The sequence below is a fragment of the Balaenoptera borealis genome (genome assembly GCF_965194805.1).
Source record: "Balaenoptera borealis genome assembly, chromosome: 14".
NCBI classification, from domain to species: domain Eukaryota; kingdom Metazoa; phylum Chordata; class Mammalia; order Artiodactyla; family Balaenopteridae; genus Balaenoptera; species Balaenoptera borealis.
This window is the reverse complement of record NC_138875.1, coordinates 759,960-786,447: the sequence shown is the minus strand read 5'-3', so window position 1 is coordinate 786,447 and position 26,488 is coordinate 759,960. Positions and strand designations below refer to the sequence as shown.

The window sequence follows — 26,488 nt, the reverse complement described above, 5'->3', positions numbered from 1 at the left end:
CTGTGTTCAGCTTAATGATATGGGAACTGCAGATGGAGGTGAGGATAACTTGAAAAGAAAAGGGTATTATTGGTAAATGCGCTGGAAGCCTTGCAAGTGTGAGAGGATAAATTGAAATTTTACAGGACTAATGAGTTTTTGAAAACTGTTAGCCAGGCTTGTCCAAACTGTTCTCTCCCTATTTAGATTTTCTAAATTAGAAACTCAGAAATTTTGTAGCTGTTTCAGTCCTGGAATAAATAAACAGCCAAAGTAGATGGTGTGTTTCCATTTATTAAGGTTACATTGTCTCTTGCGTCCATTATAACCTATGTATTATTTTTATTGCAGTTGATGTTGTGTTCAGAGCACTTGCTTTATTGAGTCCAAATGCAGGTACTTTGTAACCGTCACTGGGCTCAGCTGTCAAAAAGAAGTGAATTCTAGGCGCCTTCCCATTGAATTTTTAAAAATATACTGTGAGGTCCTGGAACATTTTCATATAAGCCTAAAATTAAATTTTGAGGTAAATGCACCATAGTTATGAAATTGTTGGTTCAAAAAGTTTATAACCCAGTGGTTAAAACCTTGAATTTGATTCTTGGGCTTAAGTCTTAGTGTCAAATTTGAATTTACATTCATCACTGAAAACTGTTATGGACCTAAAAAGAGTCAGATTTATATATTTGAATCCAAAAGGCTTGCTGTAAGGGGTGAGCCTTTCATACTCTTTGAACTGCACAGGTAACCTTTATTTTTATTACAGTTATCAACTATTTCATCTGATACCACTGTCAATTGGCTTAAATACAGTTTGCCTCAATGTTCTTAATTTGCTGCCCTGGGAAATTATCCCCTTTCATCAGTTGAGAGATTGTATTTTACTTTGCATTTATGTACTTCTATTATGTAACATGTAGTTGAATGTGAAAATGCTAAACATCCTTAAATATAATTTTCTTCCTAAGCAGATCATCTGAGATTATTTTGTCTTTTGAAAAAAGAAGAAGTTATCGGTGAAATATTTTATCTCTGTTGCCTAGAAGTGTCTCAAATGTAATACAGATAAATCAAAAACTAAGTTGTTCACAGTTATCATAGTGACAATAATTTGAGAAATAATTATAAATTCTAAGTTGTGCGGGTTTTTTTATTTGTTGCCCATGTCAAAAATATAACAGAGGCATTTTGTTCTCATGAATCTTGCAGAATTTAAGTTTAATGCATTCTGTCATTTCATATTGACTCGAATGCTAGAATAGTGGATTCTGACATTTTTACCCATCATCTTCAGGAGAAGCACTTTATACAGACGTTCCTCCTTTTCAAACTGAAACCGCATATGCATTCTGTTACCTTTCTGTTAAAAGAGATTTAAGAGTTTCTGCCTGAGCGCTAGTCTTCCAAGTGCAAGTCTTAACCCATTTGTGGGTCATGAGATCAATTTAGTGGCCCTAAACCAGCATTTTTTTTAATGAAAGAAAATAATAGAAAGTGTTAGATTGCATGGCGCAGCAAGTTGAAATGGTGAGTCCCTATTTATATCCGTATATGTGTGTAGACAGGCTCGCCATGTGAAGCGGTCATGATCAACACATTTAAAAATCATTGCCGTATGGATACATCTTTTCCTTTTTCTCTGTTCCTTTCCTCCCTCCCTCCCTCCCTTCCTTCCTTCCTTTCTTTCTTTCATCATTGTTCACTTAATAAGGATTAAAGTCTAAGGCTATAAAATCTGAAGTCTGTCAAGTTTCACATTCAGGCTCCATCATTTACTCTCTATGTAATTGCAGGCAAGTTACATACCTTTATGCCTGTTTCCTCAACTGTAAAATGGGCATAAAAATAGCACCTGTTTCATAGGCTCATTATAAAGTTATGTGAGTTCATACACATCTTTGTAAAGAGCTTAGACCAGTGCTTGGCATATGGTGAGTACCACATAAGCATTAGCTAGAACTATTGCCAACTCTTGAGTGCAGTGTTTTGCTGCAATATTCACAAAGTAGCTTTTTTCATTGTTACTATTTTTCCATATGCTACATCCTTGTATATTATTCTTTCAACATTTCTAGATGATGATATGTATCCCTTTATACTAGAATTTTTTATATTACTTAAATTTTTTGCATTTCCTGAGATAGGAACTTTATTAGATATTAAAATGAGTAATTCCTATTTGAATTTAAATATATTGAAATAAATGTAATGAGGTTTTCAATTATGGGAATCAGTCACTGAATGCATGCATTACTGGCATAATGGTGAAGGATTTTAATGACATTGGTTTTGGATTATGAATATACATGGGAAAGGTCATTAGCTACTTGGTAACAAAATGATGAAATGCAACAATTTTTAAGGCAAGATACACTTAAGAATAAAAACTAGGATCTTTTCTTGAAGTTTTGGGAAGATTATTTGTAATTCATACAGGAAATTAAGAAGAGTGGGTCTAGCTATACCAAAGAAATGGAAAGGCAAGATATAACTGTCCAACCAGAGCTGGTACAAGATTCAGAAATAAGTCACAGATTTTAAGAAAGCTAAAATAAAAGAGAGGATTTTTACTTATAGTAGTTCTGTCCTGCAAAAATGTTTAAACTTTCAGTAGATAAAAACCATCAGAATCTTAATTCTATAGCTTTACCCAAAGCAGATCCTGGGAAGACTGTATTTGGTACTAATAGGCAAGGATTCCATCCTGATAAATGACTCCTCTGACTTCTGAAATTGCGCCTTTCTAGACATGAAAAAAGGAAGGTAGCATAACCTGGTGACCAAAGAATTATAAAAAGAAAACTCAGAAGGAGATATAAAATTGATTAATGACCTTAACTATACAAAGCTTAGCCCTGAACCAAACAATTGTCTTTGCAAATACATACTTTTTATTTTCCTGACAATCTAAGAGAAACATTAACTTTTTGTGAATTATGAAAGAATGTGTGTGCTCACTGCTATACAAGTGGAATTTTCCACCCAAAGCTTTCTTTCCTTTGGTGCCGTAAATCTAACCCAACGGTGGCAAAGTAGCCTAAAAAGCAATCCAATATCTTCAGCAGATCAGCACAATCAGTTGTTGAGAAAAACATATTGTGAGTTTTGTTGAGAAAAATATATTGTGATTGCATCATTGAAGCATTTAGACATGTTCTGGACTATAGAAATAACAACAGAACCAAAATCCTCTTCACACAGGTAAAGTTTGTTTTAAATTCTGAAGTAAACTGAAGTGGTCCCAACAGCAAAGATGAATCTTGCCAGCCTGTGGGACCCGCTGCAGGAATACGAAACTGCACCAAGGAAGAAGAATTTAGACAAAAAGGAATGCATTTCCAAGGTAGCCACACAGAAGGGTCTTTATATTGGAAGTAAAGATTCAAAGAAGCACCAGGACAGAGTTTGCCAAACCCTGCATTATCCGGAAAGCTCCCTCCTGGGATGGATGTGAGCGACAGGTACCATCTCAGGGGTATTCTGCTCAGAGATCTCTTTAGAAAGGGAATGTCACTGATATGATTTGGATCCCCCCTCCAAACCAAGCATGCTATGTCAGAGGGTACATCATAATTCCCCAGTTTCTACTTTTCAAATTGTTCCAAGCCATCAGATCTTTGGTCATTCAAGAAACAACTACAGGGCTTCCCTGGTGGCACAGTGGTTAAGAATCCGCCTGCCAATGCAGGGGACAAGGGTTCAAGCCCTGGTCCGGGAAGTTCCCACATGCCACGGAGCAACGAAGCCCATGCGCCACAACTACTGAGCCTGCGCTCTGGAGCCCGCGTGCCACAACTACTGAAGCCCGTGCGCCTAGAGCCCATGCTCCTCAACAAGAGAAGCCACTGCGATGAGAAGCCCACGCAGCGCAACAAAGAGTAGCCCCCGCTTGCCGCAACTAGAGAAAGCACGCACGCAGCAAGGAAGACCCAACGCAGCCAAAACTAAATAAATAAAATAAATAAATAAAATAAAATTTTAAAAAAAGAAACAACTGCATCTCATCATCTGCTGGTCTCAAGGTTAAAGATCTGTGCCTTCCGAGCGGTTGCTGGCACCACTTTCAGTGCCAAGGCTGCTTTGAGAAGAGCTTTGTCTTGGTACCGACTCCTCCTCCTTATACCCGGATTTCAGTCTAAACCGTAGCTGGGCTGCTGCGGTCCACAGTCAGAGCCTAGATGACTTTGTATTAGATATTCCTTAAATTCAAGGGCAAAATCAACAGAATGGTATTTTCCCAAAGCAATCCTTGACCAACTTTGAATTTCGGTGTTGGACCATTTAATTTTTCGTTTGTTTTGACCAATAGCCACAATCTCCAGGTGAAACACCCTCCAGCTTAAGTTCTTGCTCTGCTTGCTCCCCCAGGTAATTCACATCTAGAAAGAATGTGTTGATCAAGTAGAGAAGGAAGCACAGGCAAGGACGTGGGCCTGGGAATCGAATTATTTAGGGAAACCCTTGGGGAAGTTAAGCTGCGTTCCCGCGCTGCAGGACTTGTCAGAGCCTTAAATGAGCTGAGGATCCTCGTGCATCTCCTGGAGAGGAGTGTAGTCTGTGTGGTTCGCAGGTGTGGACCACAGAACCGAGTTTAGGAAACCCTGAACTCCACACCACGGCTCTGGCGACAACCGCCACGTCCTAATGTGGACGCCCATCCCCCAAACTCACCAGCCGAAATACTCCAGACACTTGCAATGGGTCGAATCCGCCCCCGTACTGCCAGTTCTTTTCCTCTCATCACCTCATTCGTGCTTCGTTCACAGGCCCTGGTCTCTAGGCCAGGCTGCAGTCCCACCACCCCGGATGGGATCCTAGAGCTGGAAAATAAAGGACCACAAAACTGGCTAAAAATGACAGAAACTCATTCTCTCACACAGCAGTAAGGCGTTGCAGGACCAGGCTCCCAGGGGGATCCTTTGTCTCCCCTAGGCTCTGGTGGCTGGCCTGTTCCTGTCCCTGCCTGCTGTGTAGACGTGTGTGTCAAGGGCACCCTGTTGCAGGGCACCGTGGCCCAGTCACTGGTGTGTCCGTGGCTCGGGTGGCTCTACTTCCTACTTCCTACTGCACGAGTCCGGGCGGGCACAAGTCTCACATCCACGGAAGCCCTGCGGCCGAGCTCCCAGCTCTCTGGGCCGGAGTCTGGGAGCTGCCCGGGCCTCACGGTGTGATCTGCGGTCTGAGGCCACCTCTGAGGGTCACCCGCATGGGGGCGTCTGGCCTGGCACCGCTCATCCCAACGTCTGTCCTGGCAGCAGCCACGTTAACATCAAAGCATTCACCTCAACCTTGGTTCTCTGGTTTGATTTCCATGCTTGTGGTCACCAACAGCAGAGAAATCTGCCCGACCCAAGTGGGCTTGGAAGGGCTGGGCTTGCAGGCTGGAAGGCGGGCGACCCTCAGCACCGGGGCGTCCCCAGAAACCAGAGCGCGGGGCCCCCGAGTCAGCAGGCGTCTGTCTGGTGACAAGGGCCCCTGGAAACAGCAGAGCCACCTGCCCTGGTCGGAAGGTCAGAGGGACGCGTGTTGTGTGAGTTCCCAGGCGGAGCCAGGCCAGAGGGAACTGCCCGGGGACACACCTGGCCCGCACACAACCCCGCCTCATCCCCGCCGTCCTGTGGCCGCTCAGCAATGTCCCCTCAGCCTGAGCTGCGTCCTGCGTGTCCCCCTTTCACTTCGCATGCACGTTCCCTCTGCGTCTCCCGGGAGCTCGTCTCTGGAGGACAGAGAGGATGAGGGCGGCCACCTGCTGTGCCCTCAGCTGCAGACTCCCTTCCTTTGGGCAGTTGCCGACCTTGCTGAATCAGGTTTCCCATCTGGATGAAGAGGCAAGAGCACTGAGGTTGTACACATCGTAAACAACATCAGGGTGTTCTGTAGGTTAAATACAAGATGTTTGTGCCTAGAACTTGGTAGGTCCTGTCACCAGCTCTGACGCGTCCAGGCGTCCACACGCCCACAAGCTCACACGCTGCCCGGACAGGCTCTGGGGTTCAGGGCGCCGGTGGGAGACACACACTCCCAGGTCAGAGGTGGACAACAGTTCATCATCTGCACCAATGGCCAGAGGCCCAGCCTTTGGCCCCAGTTCTCCAAGCCCTGTCCCCACAGGCGACACCTGCACACACAGGAGAGGGACCCTGAGCCAGGGCACCCAAGTCTCTTAGGACGGGCAGGGAGCGGCCTGCCCCTTCCCCGGGCTGGCGCCCTTCACGCCCAGGCTGCAGACGTTCTTGAAAAGCTGGTCTAGAGCACAGGGCACCCAGCACTCCACCCACAGGATGGGTGGAAACAGGAGAAATCCACTGAGAACTGTCTCCCAACACTAACTCAGCCTGGCCCGTGGATGGCTTCATCTCAGGGCGAGACACGAGCCACTGCTAAAAATGGGTATTTGCACAGCATTTCCAACACTGTCAGATAGTTTATAGGTAACCAGAGTCTGACTCTTACTAGATAGAGAGGTGTTGGCCTTATGCCTAAAAATCTGAATAAATGCCCAGATGTATGACGCCTCTTCCCTAGTACATGAACCAAATATGGTGTTCAGACCCATTTCCTCCTTTTGATTTTCTGTCATGAAACGTAACGTAGAAAATAAAACAAAAGCAATGCAGTCACCTTAATCTTGTGGCTAGATTGGCTAAAACTGATATAATGACGACATTAAGAGTATTTCTAACAATTGTCATTGCCTAATTCACCTTCCCAGAATGACATTGATGGAAAATTCCTTTCAAATGGATGACTTTTTGTGCTGAATCCACTTGGTTGTAAGAAACAGAAATGAAATTCGACAGCTGGATGAAGCAGGGAAGCATTTCCAACAGTGTCACTGTGTAGAAAATGTTTCTCCCTGTTGCTGTCATTCCCATTATTAAGAAAAATTTCTGCCCAAAGATGCCTTTCTTTGGGAGTTATGCTGACTGAATAAATCATAAGAAAAACCAGCTTGACTTGCTGCCGCATCCAGAGTGCCCACGGGCTTGCGGCCCCTTGGCGCTGCCAGGGCTTGAGCCTGGGGAGGCGTCCGGTCCGGCTGCCCCAGCCCCGCTTCCTGCTGCCCAGAGGGAGCCTCAGCCCAGCCTCGGGAGCTGCCCTGAAGGCAAAGGCAAAGGCAAAGGCGCCACGCTTGCTTCAAGGTTGCATTCAACCTGTGGTTACTTCTAATCACCCACCTAGCACAGTCCCACCAAATTAAATCACTGAGTGGTTATTAATTATGTTTTTTAATTTAATTTTATTTATTTATTTATACAGCAGGTTCTTATTGGTTATCTATCTTATACATATTAGTGTATATATGTCCATCCCAATCTCCCAATTCATCCCACCACTAGCCACCCCCCCCCCCCGCCACTTTCCCCCCTTGGTGTCCGTACGTTTGTTCTCTACATCCGTGTCTGTATTTCTGCCCTGCAAACCGGTTCATCTGTACCATTTTTCTAGGTTCCACATATATGCGTTAATATACGGTATTTGTTGTATTTGTTTTTCTCTTTCTGACTTACTTCACTCTGTATGACAGTCTCTAGATCCATCCACGTCTCTACAGATGACCCAATTTCGTTCCTTTTTATGGCTGAGTAATATTCCATTGTATATATGTAACTAAGTGGTTATTAATTATTAACTAATAATTGTAATAATAATTATCTGGTTTTGCTGTTAAACACAAGTTTCTATGATTAAACTTTCTGATTTTAAGCCAACTTCCGAACGAGGCTCTGTGAACCCCAGCATGCTGGGCGCACGGGAGAGGCAGTCCCGCCCCAGCCCTCAGTGCTCCCTAGTGTCTGCCCACACCAGTCACACCTGCGTCCTCAGCAAGGAGGCCGGCCACGGGGGGGCCAGGGAGCAACAGGATTTGAACTCGGGCCCCAGAACACAGATTTGCACATCATCCTGTTGTAAGACGGGAACAGAGGAGGAGTCTCTGTTACAAAGAAACTGCGTGGAAGACACGTGTCTCTAATGAGCGTAATGAAGGGATGAAGCCAGGCAGCCCTTTGCTGGGCATTCTGGGGACACTGAGAAGTCTCTAACTCCCTGAGCCCACCGCCTGAGGAATGATGAAATAAGCACTAACAGTAACGCACTGTGAATCCTGGCATTTTCCTATTTTGCTGCCTCATGGTCTAGCCTGCCTTCTCTAATCGAACCCCCGTCAGTAGATGCTTACTTGAAGACATAGACATGATCTTAAGATGCTGGTACTCCGAATCCTGGAACAAAGGAAAAGGCTCTAACCTGCCTGATGACTAAGTGTAATGTGGGGTCCCGAGCAGGAAAAGGACCTCAGAGGAAAACAAATATAAAGCATGCACTTCAGTTCATATCAGTTGTATCAGTATTGGCTCATTAATTGCAACAAGTGTGTCAAACCAATACAGAGTGTTACTAATAAAGGAAACTGGGTGTGGGATGTATGGGGATTGCTTGTACTATCTTTGCAATTTTTCTATAAATCTAAAACTGTTCTAAAATAAACCTTTATCTAAAAATAAACCAATTAAAAGAATGGACTGAACTGAGTCATGTCCGACGTTATGGGTCGTGACAAAAGCTGGTGAATCTCTCAGAAATACGGAAACGATGCATACACGTAAGACTATGGATATTTGTTGGCGGAGGCGTTGCATAACCTCAGGTCACACACCCTTTCTTGCCTGAACAGGAAACAGGAGGCAGTAGGTGGGCCTCGGGACAGCAGACAGCAGCGAGATATAAACAGAGCTGGGACGTGCTCCGCATCCCGTTTCCACAACCCGTCTGAGTGGCTTTCATAGAATTCTGTCATAGGGGATGGCACCCAAATGTGTGTCCACACAGGGCCCATGAACCAGCCCGTTCAGCTAGAAAACCATCCAAGCTGGTTGCTCGAAACCTCTGGTTAAAAACCATCAGCTGCTTCCATGTCACCTGTGGTTAATTTCTACAACTGGCCTTGCGTTGGAGGAGGCTACCGGCAACGTCTCTATTGGATGACAAGTACATTAAAATTTCAAAAAGAGCGGCCTTTAATCCCGTCTCCTGGGAATGTTTTCAGAGTCTTCGGGAACCAATTGAATAGGATTGATTGTCTAAGGCATATTATCCTCCTGCTGCTATTTTTAATGGTGCTTTAAATATATATTTACATCAAAAAAATTTTCTTCTTAGAGAAACTCATTCCTGTTTTTAGAAAACATGGACATGATACATTAGTCCACTCACTTCTCATGACCTGCAAGTGTATCTAATAAAACTACAGATGGAAATTACAACAAACACCCATAATCATGTGACTATATAGGAATATTTTTAAATATCTGTATGTGTGCATCATGATGTTTTAAATATACATATTGATACATACATTATAGTCATAAGAGTAGAAGATACCACTTCGCAAAACTCCATAAGCAGAGTGCATGACATAAAATCGCACTAGTTCCAAACACACAGACCGTGAACCACTTGCAAAGGAAGCGCCATGGGGCAGAGCTGTACCCTGTGTCTGCACGGTAGCTCATTATCTTTTCTCACAATTTAATCCTCTCTATAAGCAGACACTTCCCTGACTGTGACAAAGACGTTGTTATAACGGCAAATACCACAACCTTGGGATATTTAAGTACCTGTTGACCATCAAAAGACTGATATTTACCCACGTCGTCCAAAGAAAGCCGCTCTATGTTCAAAAACAAAGGTCGACATGAGTGCTGCCACCTTGTCTGACTGAATGAAAGGGTCGTCGAGAGACGTTACAGGAAACCAGGGCACGAGTGGTCCACTCACCCCAGCACCGCGAGGTGTGGTCACTTCCCAGGAGCACGACGCCACTTCCTGCTGCGCCCACCGGAAAGTTCCTGACGCCCTGGATGGCGTTTCCATTTTACACGAACTCCCTGCGGCATATTAAGATCTTTGTAAATGGAGGGAGGAAAATAACTTCAGAGAGAGAAGTCACCAACCTGTGGAGTGTCCCCAGGTGGTGTCACTGTGCAGTCAGAGTAAGACACATGGGCCCCCCCCCCCCCGCCAGGGATGGGCGTGACTGTTCCTCACGGTAGGAGGTCCGCTGTCCCCTCACCAGATTGGGCTCCACCTTCACAACTGGACTCAAGCTTAGTATGCCATCCCGTCCCCGTCTGGCACAGGCAACCCTGATTCACATCAGGCTCAGACACAGCCCTGGAAAAAGGCGTCAGAGTCATGGGTCTGGGGCCCTCCCCTCACCAAGACTTCCTAAGGAGGGCTGGAGGGCTGCCTTCGTCATCTCTTGAGCCAGAGCTCTGAGCAGGAGTGTGCCAGGGGCTTGGGCCACCCCAGATCAACAGGATCTGAGTAAAAAAGGAGCACTTGCCAATAGCGCCATGACAGGCCCCTGCCTTCTCGTCCAGCTACATAACTGCCCTCCTGTAAAGAGATTCTAGAACTGCCCACCTGTGAGGACAATTCAGCTATACTCAGTTGTTCTGACCTGTCCCCCCAAAGATCCCCAGTTGGTACCTGGGGGGTCTGTGTGTGGAACCATCATCTTAAATATGGTTCCAGGCAATCTGGCAAAGGTGGACCGTTCTTTAAAAACCTGAGACCCAGAGCCACCTAAAGATGGATTCTGGAGTCAAGAACACCAGGTAGTAACAGTTCGGATCTAAATCGTCAAGACGCTCCGCATGAGGAAGCTGCTGGCCCAGGCTCTGATGGGGGATTCCAGGCTAAGACACGCCATTAAGCCGGCAAGTAGATACAGGCACCAAACCAACCAGAGGATCTAGAAAAACCTCATGTCCTGATGTCTCCAAAAATTACCTTTAGGATGTGGTCCTTGAATATGAGTTTGGATTCAATCTAAACCTAAATATCATTCAGTAGTTTACTAACAAGAAGCTTGAACAAGCTTAAAATTACAAAAGAGATAAAGGACCATTAGCTTAGGAATATTTTCTCTGTGGCCAAGGACAGAAACAAACGATGTGGGAAGCACATGTACCGGGATGAAGCCAGGGAAGCACACTGAGACGTCAGTGAGGGGGGGTCTGGACAGGAAGCTCAGTCTATAGGGTCAGTGTTTCTACGGATTTCTCCCTTAACAGCTCCTGGGGTTATTGGTGCGTCAAATTATCCAGCCCAACTTTCGTGTGTTCCCGGAAAAGTCCTGCTAAGGATTAACCGGCTGCCTGCCTCTACCTTGGTACAGAATGTTGGGTTCCAGAATTGTCTCTATGAAAAATAAAATACTTAAGGTCTCAAGAGCTGCTTTTAATTAAGTCGCCAAGTTTCCCATTGGGGGTTATCTGCAAATTATGCTGCTTTCTTTTTTTGTGTAAAATGAGCATTGTTCAGTGGGAAATGTCGTGAAACCCGGGTCTGTGTCCCAGCCTGCCTGGAAGGGTGTGGACGAGTGAATCACACTGACACGCTCACAGACCGCCAGAGGAAGGGGGTCTGCTGTGACGGGGTGACAGTTATGGACACATGTCCCCATAGGTGCAAAGTGCAGGCCCCTCCCAATGCAGGTCGGGAAATCTGAAATGCTCTGAAAACCAGGAGTGGTTCTATTATTTAATGGATGGTGAACCTGACCTGAACTAAAGTGAAGTCATTTACAGGAGGTGTGTGTGTGTGTGTGTGTGTGTGTGTGTGTGTGTGTGTGTGTTGTACACATGCGTACGTGGCTCTGCATATTCCCTGGTTGTGCATGTTCATGTCTCACTGCAGACGTGTATGACTGACTGGCTGTAGAACTCTTACCTCCCTAGAGGCCACTGGAGGTGTTGGTAGTGCATGTATTACTTTTCTCAAATCCAAAAAATCCTGAATTCCAAAGTGAAAGATCTCAGTAAATGGAGGGACGTTCCATGTTAGCGGACTGTAATGGATGCCCATTTCCCTCAAAATTGATCTACAGATTCAGGACAATCCCAGTCAAAATCCAGCACTACTTTATAGAAGTTGGTGAACAGATTCTAAAATGGAGACGAGAGAGGGACTTCCCTGGTGGCGCAGTGGTTAAGAATATGCCTGCCAATGCAGGGGACACGGGTTCGAGCCCTGGTCCGGGAAGATCCTACATGCCGTGGAGCAACTAAGCCCGTGCGTCACAACTACTGAAGCCCGCGTGCCACAACTACTGAAGCCCGTGTGCCTAGAGCCCGTGCTCTGCAAAAAGAGAAGCCACCGCAATGAGAAGCCCGCACACCACAACGAAGAGTAGCCCCTGCTCACTGCAACTAGAGAAAGCCCGCATGCAGCAACAAAGACCCAAGGCAGCCAAAAATAAATAAAAAGTTTAAAAAATAAAATTGAGACGAGAGAGTAAAGGGCCAAGAACAGCCAAGACGACCTTGAAGAACAAAGTTTGGAGACTTGTTACTGGATTTCAAGACATGTTACAAAGCTTGGCTGACCACACAGTGTGGTCTCAGACATTAGAACAGAAAGTCCAGACACGTCCAGGTAAGTGTAGATGGACGCTCGCTGTATGACAGAGTGGCAGTGTGGAACAGCAGGAAGGATGTCCTTTTTAGTAAAGACCGGGGGGTCATGTGTACACCCATGTGAAACTTGACCTCTGCAACCCCACACCAAACCAAACCAAACCAAACAAAAAAATTCCGGGTGAATTCTAGGCCTAAACGTGAAAAGTAAAATAATAAAGCTTCTAGAAAATTACATAAGAGAAAATATCTTTATGGGCTAAGAGATTTTTCAAAACAGAACATAAAAATGACTAAAAAAATTGGTCAAAATCAAGAATTTGCATGAATCAGAAGATGAAAGAGACAAAAACGTCAAGCTACAGGTGAGGACATTAGAACACATAATTGCACTTGTGTTTCTGGGAGGAGGAGTAGACATGCTTTTCCTTTACTCTCTTGCTAAGGACAACAAAAACCATGGACGTTACACGTAAAGCAAACAGGGGACACTGAAAGGGCGAAGAAGGCAGAGGGGCTGGGGCCTCAGCTTGGAGAGGCAGCGAGGTGCTGGCTACCTTGGGTTTCCCCAGACTCAGGGCTAAATTGTCTGCCACCCAGAAACACCAACGGGCAGAGAACTAAAAGTCCCCAAAGGAGCTGCTCCCTCCAGACGAGGGCCAGGAAGGGGCACCTGGCAGGACAACGTTTAGACCCCCGTACTCCAGCCCCCCAACCATGCCAGCAAAGGGCAAGTGGGGACCCGGATGCCCACCGTCTCGAGGCTGTCACAGCACCCCAGGGTGGCCTCAGAGCATGCGCAGTGGGGGGCCAGGCCCCCCTCCTTCCCAGCCAGAAACGAGCACCCTCACAGGGTCAGGGCCTGGCGCCCACCCACCTGCAGCGCCCGCGAGGCGCCAGACTGTTACGGACCCTCCCACGTGTCAGCGGTGACCACGGGAGCTGGAGTCCCCACGGCTGCCCCGGCGGATGTTAGGGGCAGCGGTAAGGGCTCTACTCTCCAACTGAGCCGGTGAAAGGCTGCTGTGGGCTGCGGTGGTTACCTGCGTATGAAGTGATACCCAGAACGATCACTGGAAAAGCTGCACAAGGAAACGCCCTCAAAACACCACGGGGAGAGGGCAGTCCTTCCTTGATAGTGTCCTTTGTAGCACAGAAGTTTTAAATTTTGATATAATCCAGCTTTTCTATCAAAATCATATCTCTTGACTCTCTCTCATGTTCTTTCTTTCTGACACTGCAGGTCCATCACCTGCTAGTAAAGACCCCTGAAGAAGCAAACTGGGACTTAGAACAATTGAGAAAGATGAGCTGCATGGCCAGGAGTTTCTCTGGTCCCGACGCTGACCTCCATGTCGGGGAGTGGGGTCCCGGGTGGGCTGTGGGAGAGACGGGGTGTCCCTGAGCGCCCCTCTTCTGACGGTGCTGGTCTGGGAGCAAACGCGAGGAGCAAATGCAGATATATAGATGTCGCCAGCCCCTTGCCGGGCCACTAGGGTCTTGGGCAAAAGCTTGTCATTTCAGTGACAGTTGATCAGTGCCCCCCTCACTTCACACCTCCACTTAGTTATTAAAATCTTATTTTAAGGAGCTACAAAATGAGCTGCGTAAGAGGGTGAGTTCCTCTGCTATTCACACGGAAGCCTCTAGGGACTTAAGGACACAGAAGTAATCCGCACTTCACTGACCCCAGATTCCCCTGTGAATCGGCAGATGCCTGAGTCGCCAAGATGCTGACACGCGCACCTCTTATATTTCTGAACGGTTGTCACTGACATCCTAGCACAAGGCCAACACTTGTATTTTCATCAGGTCAACGTGAGCAAGGTTACCAGACCCTGGTCTCATCGTTACTTGAGTATTAAGCGTCACACATTTAATTCTGTGGAGGGAACCACGTGAAATAGGATGAGTGGACAGAGGACAAATCCGTGTTTCCACGTGGTCCAAATTCCATCTTGGCCACAGGTTTGACAAAGGCCCACATTTCTGTCTCAGGCAAACACCGTTTTCTGTGAACCTGTATCTCCGCTCTGTCCCGAAACACTTGGTGAGTGAGGGTCTGTGCCCCGCCCTGCGTCCCCTTCCTCCACCGGAGAGGACCCTCTTCCTCCTCACTCTGTGGTCTCTTTACAGTAAGTACATTTCCTCCAAGGGTTCCTGCATTTTCCATTTTATTCTTAACAATGAAATTTAAAAGAAAAATTTCTCTGCAATGAAATTTCTCTTTTAAAAGTTTTTTTCCTTCCAATTTCTCTGTTATTCCGGTTCATTGTAGAAAACGTGGCAAATATAAGTAGATGTATCTGAAATGTGAAATCCACCGCAAACCCCGCGACTGCTGATGTGTTTTGCTAACGTTTTCGTGTATCTCCTCCCAGTCTTTCTCGACGTGCATATATTCCAGCTAGGCATACAGACAGCAGCAGCCGCAGAGCACAGGGAGATCCGCTCGGTGCTTTGCGACCACCTAGAGGGGTGGGATAGGGAGGGTGGGAGGGAGACGCTAGAGGGAGGGGATATGGGGATATGTGTATATGTATAGCTGATTCACTTTGTTATACAGCAGAAACTAACACACCAGTGTAAAGCGATTATACTCCAATAAGGATGTTAAAAAAAAAAAAAAGACAGCAAGGTATCGTGCTGGCCCTGGACTTTTTTTTTTTTTTTTTTTTTAATGAGAACATGGTTTCTTTTATTTATTTATTTATTTATTTTTGGCTGTGTTGGGTCTTCGTTTCTGTGCGAGGGCTTTCTCTAGTTGCGGCGAGCGGGGGCCACTCTTCATCGCGGTGCGCAGGCCTCTCACCATCGCGGCCTCTCTTCTTACGGAGCACAGGCTCTAGACGCACAGGCTCAGTAGTTGTGGCTCACAGGCCTAGTTGCTCCGCGGCTTGTGGGATCTTCCCAGACCAGGGCTCGAACCCATGTCCCCTGCATTGGCAGGCAGACTCCCAACCACTGCACCACCAGGGAAGCCGGCCCTGGAGTTTTGTATCTTGCTGGATGACTCTAGTTTTGGAAACGTGGGCCACTGGCTGGCTGTACCAACGCTGATAGTTTCTGTGGGATCTTCGTGGCACAGGCGCCCGTGAAGTTCTGCGTTCGCCGTGAAGGTCATTGTTCGTAGGTTTCCATGACGAGGTGACTGTCCCAGGGAGACCGAAAACATGCCTGTGTGGCTCCCACAGGGCTGGCCAGAGAGTAAACAAAACAAAACAAGAGTGCGGCGGTCTGGTAGGTTTCCTCGATTATCCTCCTAGTGTTCCTACTCTTTAAGGACGAAATACTGGAGCTCAAACATTGAAAAGGAAACTGCATCTATGTCCATAGGTGGTTTTTTTTCAACCTTTCAACCATAAATATATTTAATGATGATAGTTGTTCTGGCCACAGGTATTTGAGTCGATACTTGCAAACACACGTTATAATGTACATGTCTTGCATTTTAATTGTATGGGCAATCGTTTCAAAACAATATGGTCTCTTGCAACAAAAGCTATTAAACCAACTTTCCCAGTAATTTCCTGGGAGTTTTATTTTGTGTATCTAGATCTTTTCACACCATCATTTCTTTTCTCTTGGGAAGGAAAGTGCTGTTAACACGTGATATTATGTTTCTGTATTACGCTGAAAGATCATTTGGGTGCCGAGCCGTACTCCACAATTATCCAGGTTTTGACTGAGACCAGGTGAGCATCCACAGGAGCCTGGCGGCCGACGGGGCAAAGCTCACCTGGATGGGGGTCAGAGCCTCTATTCTGGTCCATGCCACCTCTGTTTAATGGCGCTGTCATTTACACGTCTCAGTGGACAGAATCAAAGTGTGATCTGAATTTATTCCAGCCAATTTCTCCTTTTGTTTTTCTTAATTCATGAGTATTAATATTCTTTAATAAGGATTTTTTATTTTGAGACTTCTTTTTAACGGAGGGAGCTCTGCTTCCCTCCTTTCAGAGTGAGAAGCGTTAGTGAACTCTAAGTAATGGAATGTTCTAGCAACTTTCTATAAAGAGGAGAGAGGAGAGGTTCTCCAATGACAGTGGGTGATACTGTAATTCTAGGGTCTTGGGGAAGCAGTGTCGTCCAGCGATGACGGTGCCAGTCTGATGTCCTGTCCTGCAAGCTCTCCTGTAAGGGGCAGATACTTGGCCTACAAATATCTGAGCCAAGAAACGAAGGGCAGGTGGTGCTAAGAGAGGATTCAGCGGTGTAATCACACGTGGGCTGCTGGGTCCAGCCCCGTGCTAAGCGCTTTGTACGCATTCTCATACTTCTTTCTCACACAAATCTTTTGAAGTTGGTACTATTATTATTATTCCCACCCTTCGAGTAAGGAACTTGATACTCGGAGTTTAAAACTTGCTCAAGTTCACAAGCAGGTAAGCGGGAGAGAAGAGATTAAAACCCAGATGGCTTCCTCCCAAACATCAACTCTTGGACGATAAGCTATATTCGCTCCTAGAATTTAATAAAGGCATCACCACACCTTAAAATACATCTGAAAATAAATTTGTCCTGTTCTCTGATGGGTGTTAAGTTTCCACAGTCAAAAATTTTTGCCAAAAATTTTCAGTAGGAAGAGTGGAGAGTTATTAGTAAAAAATAACAAATGTGAAAATAATAATAAACATCTGTGGAGTGCGCTTTCACAAAACAAACTTAAAGTTGTTGGAAAAGTTAAAGTTTCTGGAGCTGCTTCTAGAGAGGAGAGGTCAGCGGGGGCGGGAGGCGGAGGGACGGGAGGGAGTGTTTGCAGATCAGTGAGGGACATCCACCCTCCGGCTGTTCTCCATCCTAATGGGAGCCCAAGACACTCGTTGGACGGAGGACTCTCTTTAAACGTAAGACGTCCCTGGCATCGAGCGTGGCTGGACACTGGAACGCGTCTCTGAAGGGATCTGTGAAGTCTTTCCAGATAAGCTGTGCTCCTGCTGGCCGTCCGGCCGCCGTGTCGCCGGGCCGACCACTCCCGGGGCCTGGGCTCTGGGATGTTAATTCTGAGACCTGTTCTGATTTTCACAAGTGTATCAAGCACATCTGAAAACTCTCAGTTATAACAACTTGATAAGTCTAGACGTCTGAAAACCCCAAAGGAAAAAGGGTTTCAACATTTGGTTTATTCTATTTGACTATTAAAATAGAATCAGAAATACTCCACATATCACACAGGAAAACATATTATCGATAAAAACTAACCTAGGAACTTAATGGGAAAAAAGTTAGCATTCATGTAAACAATAGCAGTATAAACAGAACACAGAGAGTAGTGTTCTGCTCTATGCCGACCATCAGTGCTGCCCTTAATCAGGGGGAAGGGAGATAAACGCTTCACAACGTCCACAACAAATATTTATCAGCCACTTAGGCTGGGTGAGACTACGCTGGTCACTAGAGGAAACAGATAAGATATAGTTTCTTTCTGCACGGAATGAATAAGCCAACTGTACAAACAGCAAAGTACAGATTCCACTGGGTTATGGACGAGGGAAGCCCCACAGGTGCTATGGGAGTTCAGAGGGGAAGAGCTGTCTAACTGAGAGGGTCCCCCAAGGTGCCCCGGGCAGCGCGGCTGCCGAAGCAGAATCTACAGCTGGGGGCCCATCAACAGAGACGCCGGGTTCTCACAGCGCCGGGGGCTGGAAGTGCAAGATGTGGGCCCCGCAGACCCGGCGTCTGCGGAGGGAAGGACCCGCGACTTGGCTCACAGGCGGCGTCTTCTCGCAGTGTCCTCACATGGCGGGGGGGTCAAGGGAGCGCTATGGGGTCTCTTACGAGGGCACAAGTCCCATTGGGGTGGGGATTCCACCCTCATGACCCGAGCGTCTCCCAAAGGCCCCGCCTCTAACAGCATCCCCTTGGAGGTTAGGCTTCAAGGTGTGCATTTTCGGGGGACACAGACATCCTGTTCATAGCACGGGATATTATGGCTGGTGCTGGCGTTCGAGGGGCAACTTGAGGCGATTTCAGCAGAGCCGGGAGGCACGAGGACCGCGGGAGGGCCAGGAGCTTTTCCGGCCCTGCCCCTCACGCTCCCGCCTGCAGCTGCTGACTCTGTCCCCGGCCTAGAACGGGGCCTGACGCAATTCACGGGGCACGATCGAGTCTGTGGATGAATTGTTCGTGATTGACGCTTATAATGTAAAACAGTTTACGTAAGGATCTCTCTGGACTGCAGGCCAGCGGCCGGCCGCTGATAGGGGCGGAGTGGGGGGGAAGGGGGGGGAGAGCCGGGCGGTGGAAGGGCTGGAGGGGGGCGCGGGGAGCCCGTCTGAGGAGCGCTAGCCTCTACGTGGAAACCCAGAGATTCGGTTTTCAAGAAAGCAGTTCATGAAAAAAGCCAAAAAGTGTCTCAACTATGTGCCTTTTCAATGACAATGACTGGAGTTCAAGCGCTTCTTGGATTTTTCATGATTTTAAAATATCTTCTAAACATGAACAGTCAGAGCCTGACCGCGGGGTTCCGCCGGGGAGTTCAGGCATGTCTGTGCTACCGGTGTGTTTGCACGTGACGGGTGAGCCTGGGCTGGGCGCCGGGCCTGTGCTGCCCTGTGTGCTTCAGACTGTCTTCCCACGGGGGCAGTTCCTTGGGAATTTCACCCAAACGGTGGTCTCTCTCTCTCTCTCTCCAGACTTCTTTATCTTCGATACGGCTCCACGTTTTCCCGGTCATCCTCAAAGCACCACAGACGGCATCCCTCTGGTCACCCCCCTGCCTTCGAAATACATCCAGCTTAGGACAGCCGTACGGCAGTCAGAGCAATCCTTTACAAACACAGCCGGGAGTACAGGGCCCCGTGTTCCAAGCCCTCCAGCCCCTGCTCATCCCCGGAGCGAGGCCTGGAGTCCTCCCGGCGGCCACAGAGGCCCTGCCGGGGCCACCCCCCGCCGCCTTCCGCCCTGGTCCCCTACTGCTGTCCCTTCGGCTCGCTGTCAGGCCCTGTTCTGCTCCTTCTCGGAGTGTGAAGCTTGTGACGGGGCAGAAATCAAGGCGGGGTTGAGGCGAGCACGCAGGGTGGAGCAGAGGTGACCGCGCCATCCTGCAGGCGCCAGGGATGCAAATGTCCCAAAGGGACCTGGAGTCAGGGCCGGGCGGGGTGGGCTGCAGGGAGGGTGGTATCCAGGGCCGCAAGCTCAGCTCGCCCTGGGGGCTGCCGTGCGTTCCCTTGGACAGAGGGGTCCAGCCCAAGAGGGCAGGAGGGAAAGGAGGACAAGCCTGTAGGGTTTGAAGGGGCTTGTGGGCCCAACAGGAACTCCTTCCAGACCCGTCCTGAGCACAAAGGAAGGACTGAAAACCCAAGAGGCGGGCCCAACCTTTCTCTCAGGAAGACCCCCGTCACGGGGGGCTGACGTGAGCACACAGGCCCCAGGTGGGCACGACGTGGACGGCCACCACAGCTCGGCCTGTCACCGCCTGGGCCCCGGCACGGCCAGCTCGCCTGCACCCACTCGGGGGTCCCCACGTGGAGCTTTGTGTCCGTCACAGCACGGCTGCGACACAACAGCAGATTCCCCAGGTCCAGCTGAGAGCATCTGCGGTCGGCCGGCTAAAGGCAGAAAGGGGGGCAGCTCGACGACGTGCTGTTTGGCACGATAAAGCAGAACGTTGCACGGCAACCCAACCTCTTCCTGATTCACATTAGTATCCCGGAATCACTCACATCTGGAACAAGCAAAGGTCACGTTTTCTGTCCTGAAATATCTCAAAGCGACACAGCAGACCTTTCAGTTTTAAAAAATGGAAGCCAGTAAACATCTTTGCATTCTGCCATAGAGGAGAATGGTAATGCATCTGTGCGTTCTTGGACACAATTAATGTGAACACTTAGTTTTGTCCCAAATAAACTTGCTCAGCTGTAAACAAACAAACCGTCACAGAGATCAGACCAGATACCAAGCTCGTTGACTGGATGCTGGGGTAAATAAGGCCAACAGAGCCCTGCAGATGTCAGATGGACGAAGACTGGCTTTGCATCTTTATTGAGGTATAAATTACATACCAAAGAGCACACCCATTTAAAGTGTACAGTTCAGTGGTTTTAATATATTCACAGAGCCATGCAGGCATCACCAGGATCTAATTTTGGAAGATTTTCTTCACCTCCAAAAGAAACCCCATGCACATTAGCAATTCTGCCCCTCACCCTACCCACACCCCCGCCCCAGGGACCACTAACCTACTTGCTGTCTCCATAGATTTGCTAATTCTGGACATTTCATGCAAATGGAATCATACAACATGTGGTCTAAGAAAGATGATTATTTTTTTATTGTGATTTTAATAGCTCTCTACCCATAATAAGAACTTGTTATACCGCAACTTAGATCGCTCCTCCAAACGACAAGCAATGGAAGAGAACCCAGTAAAGCTGTCAAGATGCCTGGACCTGAGGAGAGAGGAAGCTCCCATTGCTTCCTGGGCGATGCTCCCGGTCGCCTCGTCCACTGAGTGTGTTAGAACCCCAGTCGGGATTTCTGCAGTCGAGCACCACTCACTTGCTGAGGGCTGGCCCACATCGTCTTGCAAGGTCTGCGCGCGCACACGCCATACGCACACTTGAAGGTCCCGTTTTCCGCCACATGGTGACCCTGCATCTACGAAAGGGCAGCGCCACGGGGAACTTACTGCATTGGTCTCACTTCCAGGACAGTCTGTCTCTTTTACGCATGGAGTCCAAGAAATCTTAACCAATCTTGGGGGGAAAAAAAATCAAGAAAATCACATGTTCTGACCAGCTTACAATTTTCCCAAGAGGTTAATTTTAATTAGCAATCTTTATTTTGTATGTATTTTGTTATCATCTCTCTCTTCTAGACTGACTGCGTTCTTCTAATATGTCCACGAAGGCAACGATTACCACTGATTATTCCGTATGTTCTCTGTTCTCACAGTAGACATTCAGAGCAGAAATTCCGCACAAAGGTAGTCTGACACACAATCGATTTATCGTCCACATGGAAAGTTATCATATTACAACAATAGTTAATTTCCTTGGTAATGTGTTTCCACAAGTACTCATACTGCTATTCTGTCTCTAAATCAATCAACCCACATCTGGACTCAGCTGCATAGAAAGTATACTAATTTGTCAATCGTCCAATTTGGAAAAAGTTCTTTTTTTTTTTTTAAAGAAAACATTTTGAAGCCTGTTGAATCCAAATTGTTGTGGGCAAGTGAAACAACAGCAGGTGGTGATGTGACAAACTGTGACACGCATATCTGAGTGTCTCTCTCACCCTGCGGATCACGGAGACCCTCCTGCCCTGGTGTCCCATCCAGGAGGTCACACGCCCACCACCCACTCATCAGTCCTCTTCGTCAGTCCAGTTTCCCGTGGTTCCCACCTGCGGATGGCTGGGCAAAGGTAGACTCAGCCTTGACCTCCCTCATTTCCCTGCTCTAAATAACATCCTAAATAACTACACATCAGGCCACTGCTACGTTTTCCAATGATAGTTTTTGGGTGAGGGGGGCAATTTTGCTTTTTGACAAATACAGAAAGAGAATAAGAGCCCCACCTTAAAATTACTGACTTTGTACCAGGACTAGGCCAAATGCTTAAAATACATGATCCCATGAACTTCTCATATAGCTTTGGTGGGGAAGATGCTGACTTCCTATCAGACAGACGAGGAGCCCAGGCTCAGGAAGGTCAGCGTGCTCAGGACACAGGGGCTGAGTTGGGGGGGGAGGGGGGAGTGGGTGGGGTGAAGCCCCCCAAGCCCACGCCCTCGACCACTTCATCATTCAGCCTCCGCAAGGAATGTGTGCTATTCTTGTGAGGGAAGGAAATTGTCCTTCTTTTCAAACTTTTTTTTAAGGAAAGCACTCACGAGTGCTTTTTTGGGTCTTTCTTCTAATTTTGTGCTTTTTTTCTCATTGAGTATATGGCTTTCAGAGGTGATTTGTGATACTGGTAGCACTTTTTATAAAGCTTCTTATGATTAAGTTCTAAACGCTGCCAAAGTAACACCTAGAAGTGGCTCCTGCCCTGCCCGGTCCTTGCTCTGTCCTGCAAGGGTGCAGAGCAAGTGCGCCTGCATTTGGGTCCACAGGGGCTGTTCCGGCCCACGGGATGGCAGACAAGAGGGGCACAGGGCACCCTGAACAGGGACGTAGGTGACTGGGCACCAAAGCTTCCGCTTTTATTCTAGAAAACAGTCGTAGACACGTGTCAGCAGGACCCACGTTTCTACCCATCGTCAAGACTTCCAACCCTTTCTGTCTCAACTTATGCTAAGATGCTCCCAATATGAAATTTTCATGGAAACTGCCTTCAGCATAGTAAGTACAGGTCATTTATCTGATCAAAGAATGTCAACAGCAAGTACAGTGTCATTTGTGTGGTGACAAATTGTACCTGTGCTTCCAGGAAGAAGGGGACCCTGCTGGGCTCGGAGTGGAGGGAGCGGGTCTTGGGGAAGCACCCGTGTTCGATGCAGGGCTCCCGGGAGCATCGCTCCATCCTTCCAGACATAGATGCAGATTATACCTAATAAAGTGATTGTCAGTAATTGCTGCTTCCCCTCTCCTGCGTGTTCGGTGAGTGCAGGATGCGAGAACAGGCCCTCGTGAAGGAGGTTCGCGGTAAGTTCTGAGCTTGCAGACGCCGGATGCAGCACTGCTAATTGCCACTGTCCTCAGACGTGTGGTGTCAGTTATGGAATGGGAGGTGCAGCTGAGGCAGAGGTCGGCTGGGCGGGGTGAGAAAGGCAGCCTTCCAGACACCCTCAAGATCTTCACAGCAGCCCTCACACGCTGGAGTCTCGCAGAAGGGGCGGGGACGCGCTCGCCTTCCCGCGACCATGGCTGGAAAACACAGGCGGCCTTGGGTTATGAAGGCGACGTCAGGTGTCTACAGTGTGTTGGGTACAACAGCTCATAATGAAGTGGGAGGGCCGTTCATTCCACAGAGTCTGTTGAGAGCCCAGCGGTGGAGGTTCCGTGACCGAGACGCCCATGGTGTAGCTGGTGACAAGCAGGAGATGACCGGGGCGGGGCAGGGGGGTAGTGGCCGCTGCAGGGGGGATTGCCACCCACCAGCCCAGGGCCAGGCGGGGAGCCTCGTCCTAGGAAAAAGGCCCACGTCGGGACACCAGCGGGCCGCTGGGGACGTGGACGGGGCGTGTCAGCCGTGGTGCACCCCAAGCCCCTCCCGTCACCTGGTCCTGCGGACAGCGCCCCTGCCCGGCCAGCTGCGGGAGGTGAGCCGAGATGGGCCTGGAGGAGGGGCTGGCTCGGGCATCTGGCTGCCTGCACTTACCACTCCCAGGCCAGGCCCGGTCCGGGGAGCGTCCACAGTGCATCTCTTCATCGAACCTTCAGCCTGTTTTCCAGACGGGGACCCTGAACCTCGGGGACCTGACCGCCCGCCGGGGGCTGTGGGGAAGGTGTGAGGATTTAGCTTCGCAAGGTGAGCGCTTGCAGGGATCCCACGGGGCAACGCGCTGGCCTAACCCCACTGTGCTGTGCGCGTAAAAACCGACAAGGTGGTAGGTTTTACGTTGTGTGTTTTTGGCCTCAGTAGAAACCAGACGAGCAGGACTCACCCAGCGGGGGCTTCCCACGCGGCGCACGGTGTGCGCGACGGTGGCTTAGCCTCTGTCTCCCTCCTGTCCCCTACGACTTCCTGGAACCACAGGGCTGGGGGCCGGTTACTGTTTTATATAATAAAGTTTTATTAGATTCACATAGAGAGGTCATTGGCTAAATGAGCAGATATACACATCATTTGCAACAAGATTTAAAATAAAAAGGGACCCAGGTGAAAGGAAAATCAAAACAGAGTTGGTGTCGCTCAGAGAGTGTCTAGAAAGGAACTGGGAGGTCATGGAGGGTGATTTGTGCATGTCCCAGCCGAGGGGATCTGACCTGTTGACCTGATGAAGTCATCCAGAACCCCTGCCGGAAACGGGGTGTACTTATCAGACCCCCTATCCTAAAACAACTTGTGATTCCTTAAGGCCAAATATTTCCCGAGTCAAGTCAGGGTCAGGCACAATTCTCTCCAGGCAGCTGGTAACAACCTCGTGGCTTTTTGTCTTTCACAAGCCCATGACTCTTCCTCTTCCTTGAAACACTCTCAGGGTTACCCTGAATCTGCATCTCCCGAATTGCCATTATTAACATAACTAAGCCCTCTTGTGATGTGCAGCCCAATCCGGGGCAGCAAAGGCAAAGACAAAGACCTCCCATTCCTGCTTGCCCCCCGCCACCCCCCAGCCCCGTGGACACAAGATCCCCGCGCCGCTGGCCTCACCTCATCCGTTGACTCTGGGCCTGGAGAGGTGCCCGCTGACAACACAGGGCACAAATACCCCGAAGGAGCCCTCTTCTGTCTGACACTTTCCTGGGCTCCTGGGAGATGGGGTACGTCACCAAATGCCCCAAGGTCACGCGGACAAGGTAAGGACGCCGCCCCCCGCCCTGGGAGCGTTCAGGTCGCTGCGTTTGTCAATCGGAGGAGGTGGTCAGGGGTGAGTCGTCCTGTGCTGGACAGGGCAGGAGTTGTGAGCTTGCGGGGAGAGGAAGGTGCCCACACTCCGCCCCTGCCACGTGTCTGATGTCTTGGTTTGTTGCTTGTTTTCTGTTTGGGGCTGGGAGTTATTAACGGTGCGGTATGATGCGGCTGGGGCAGGGGATCCTAAGTGTCCATCGATGGTGAATGGATAAAGAAAAGATGGTCTAACTCAACCTTCAAAAAGAAGGAAAGCCTGCCATTTGCAACAATGTGGAACGGCCTCCTTGAGGGTTGGTGCTAAGTGTGATACACCAGACGAAGGCAAACACTGCAGGGTCCTACCTAGCACCACCACCCTCGGACACGTGCCTTTATGAACACCTCCAGTTGGCCCTAAACCCAAAGGCTGAGCTGAGGTTAGAAGCCCTGGCAGCCAGGGGCAGGTAGAGCTTGGGTTTCCTTTACTTCAGTGGTGAGAGGCAGGCCATTTCTTCCTCCAGATCTCGCACAAATGGAAAGACCTGGCAATATCTACTGTAGCCCCTCTGCTATAAGGTAGAGTTACAAAATCCACTACCAGCCTTTTCTTCTCCCATTAGTCTAAGAAAAATCTGGAAGGTACATACACTTTAATCTCTTCCTCCACAGATATGTGTGTATATATAAATATACAGTAATTTCATTTTATATGATACTCTTAATGGAAGCACTATTTTTACAAAATGAGCAGACTGATTTCCATTTTTCCAAAATAAGATATTTTATACAAATCATATATATTATTCCATGTATATATTCTGTATATAAAGTGTTATATACAGAATTCTCCATACAGAATTTTCTGAACATAAAATTATAATATGGTGGTACTTGGTATTATACCCTCTCTTCTGAATTTTCAAGAGAATTTTACATCATTATTGAGAACATCCTATACAGTATCTTGTGGGCTTCCACAGTTTGCAATAAATATGCTCAATATGAACAATTTCATTTTAAGAATTTTGAAGTGATTAGCTTCACCTGCCTGAAGTGGTAGAGACAAAAATGAAACTTCAACAAAAGAATAAACTTCTTCTAGAGCCACTTTTAGACTTTCCACTTCTGTCATTATTATTATTATCTGTTACTGAAGTATAGTTGATTTACAATATCGTGTTAGTTTCAGGTGTACAGTCCAGCAGTACAGTTTTATGTATATTGAGTATAGTCCCCTGTGCTATACACTAGGTCCTTGTTGGTTACCTATTTTATATATAGTAGTATGTATATGTTAATCCCAACCTCCTAATTTATCTCTTCCCCCCACCCCCCTTTCCCCTTTGGTGATCATAAGTTTGTTTTCCATGTCTGTGACTCTCTTTCTGTTTTACTTCACTTAGTATGATAATCTCTAGGTCCATCCATGTTGCTGCAAATGGCACTATTTTATTCCTTTTTATGGCTGAGTAATATTCTATTGTGTGTGTGTGTATATATATATATATATACACCACATCTTTATCCATTCATCTGTCAGTGGACATTTAGGTTGCTTCCATGTCTTAGCTATTGTAAATAATGCTGTAATGAACATTGGGGTGCATATGTCTTTCCAAATTATGGTCTTCTCCAGATATA

The 26,488-nt window shown here is 47.8% G+C and overlaps 1 protein-coding gene across 11 annotated transcripts in view; it reads left to right on the top strand.

Annotated features, from left to right (window-relative positions):
• SALL3 (spalt like transcription factor 3) overlaps nt 1–22,922 on the top strand; it is a 51,427-nt gene extending 28,505 nt beyond the window's left edge. For 4 of the 11 annotated variants that reach the window (XR_014234449.1, XR_014234450.1, XR_014234451.1 and 1 more), the window contains one exon: nt 19,040–22,922. The gene's annotated coding sequence lies outside the window, so the exon portion shown is untranslated. Of the gene's footprint in view, nt 1–3,180; nt 8,295–19,039 lie in introns of those variants that run through there. The other 7 variants (XR_014234454.1, XR_014234455.1, XR_014234456.1 and 4 more) reach the window with 7 other exon arrangements.
• The last annotated feature ends 3,566 nt before the right edge of the window (nt 22,923–26,488 follow it).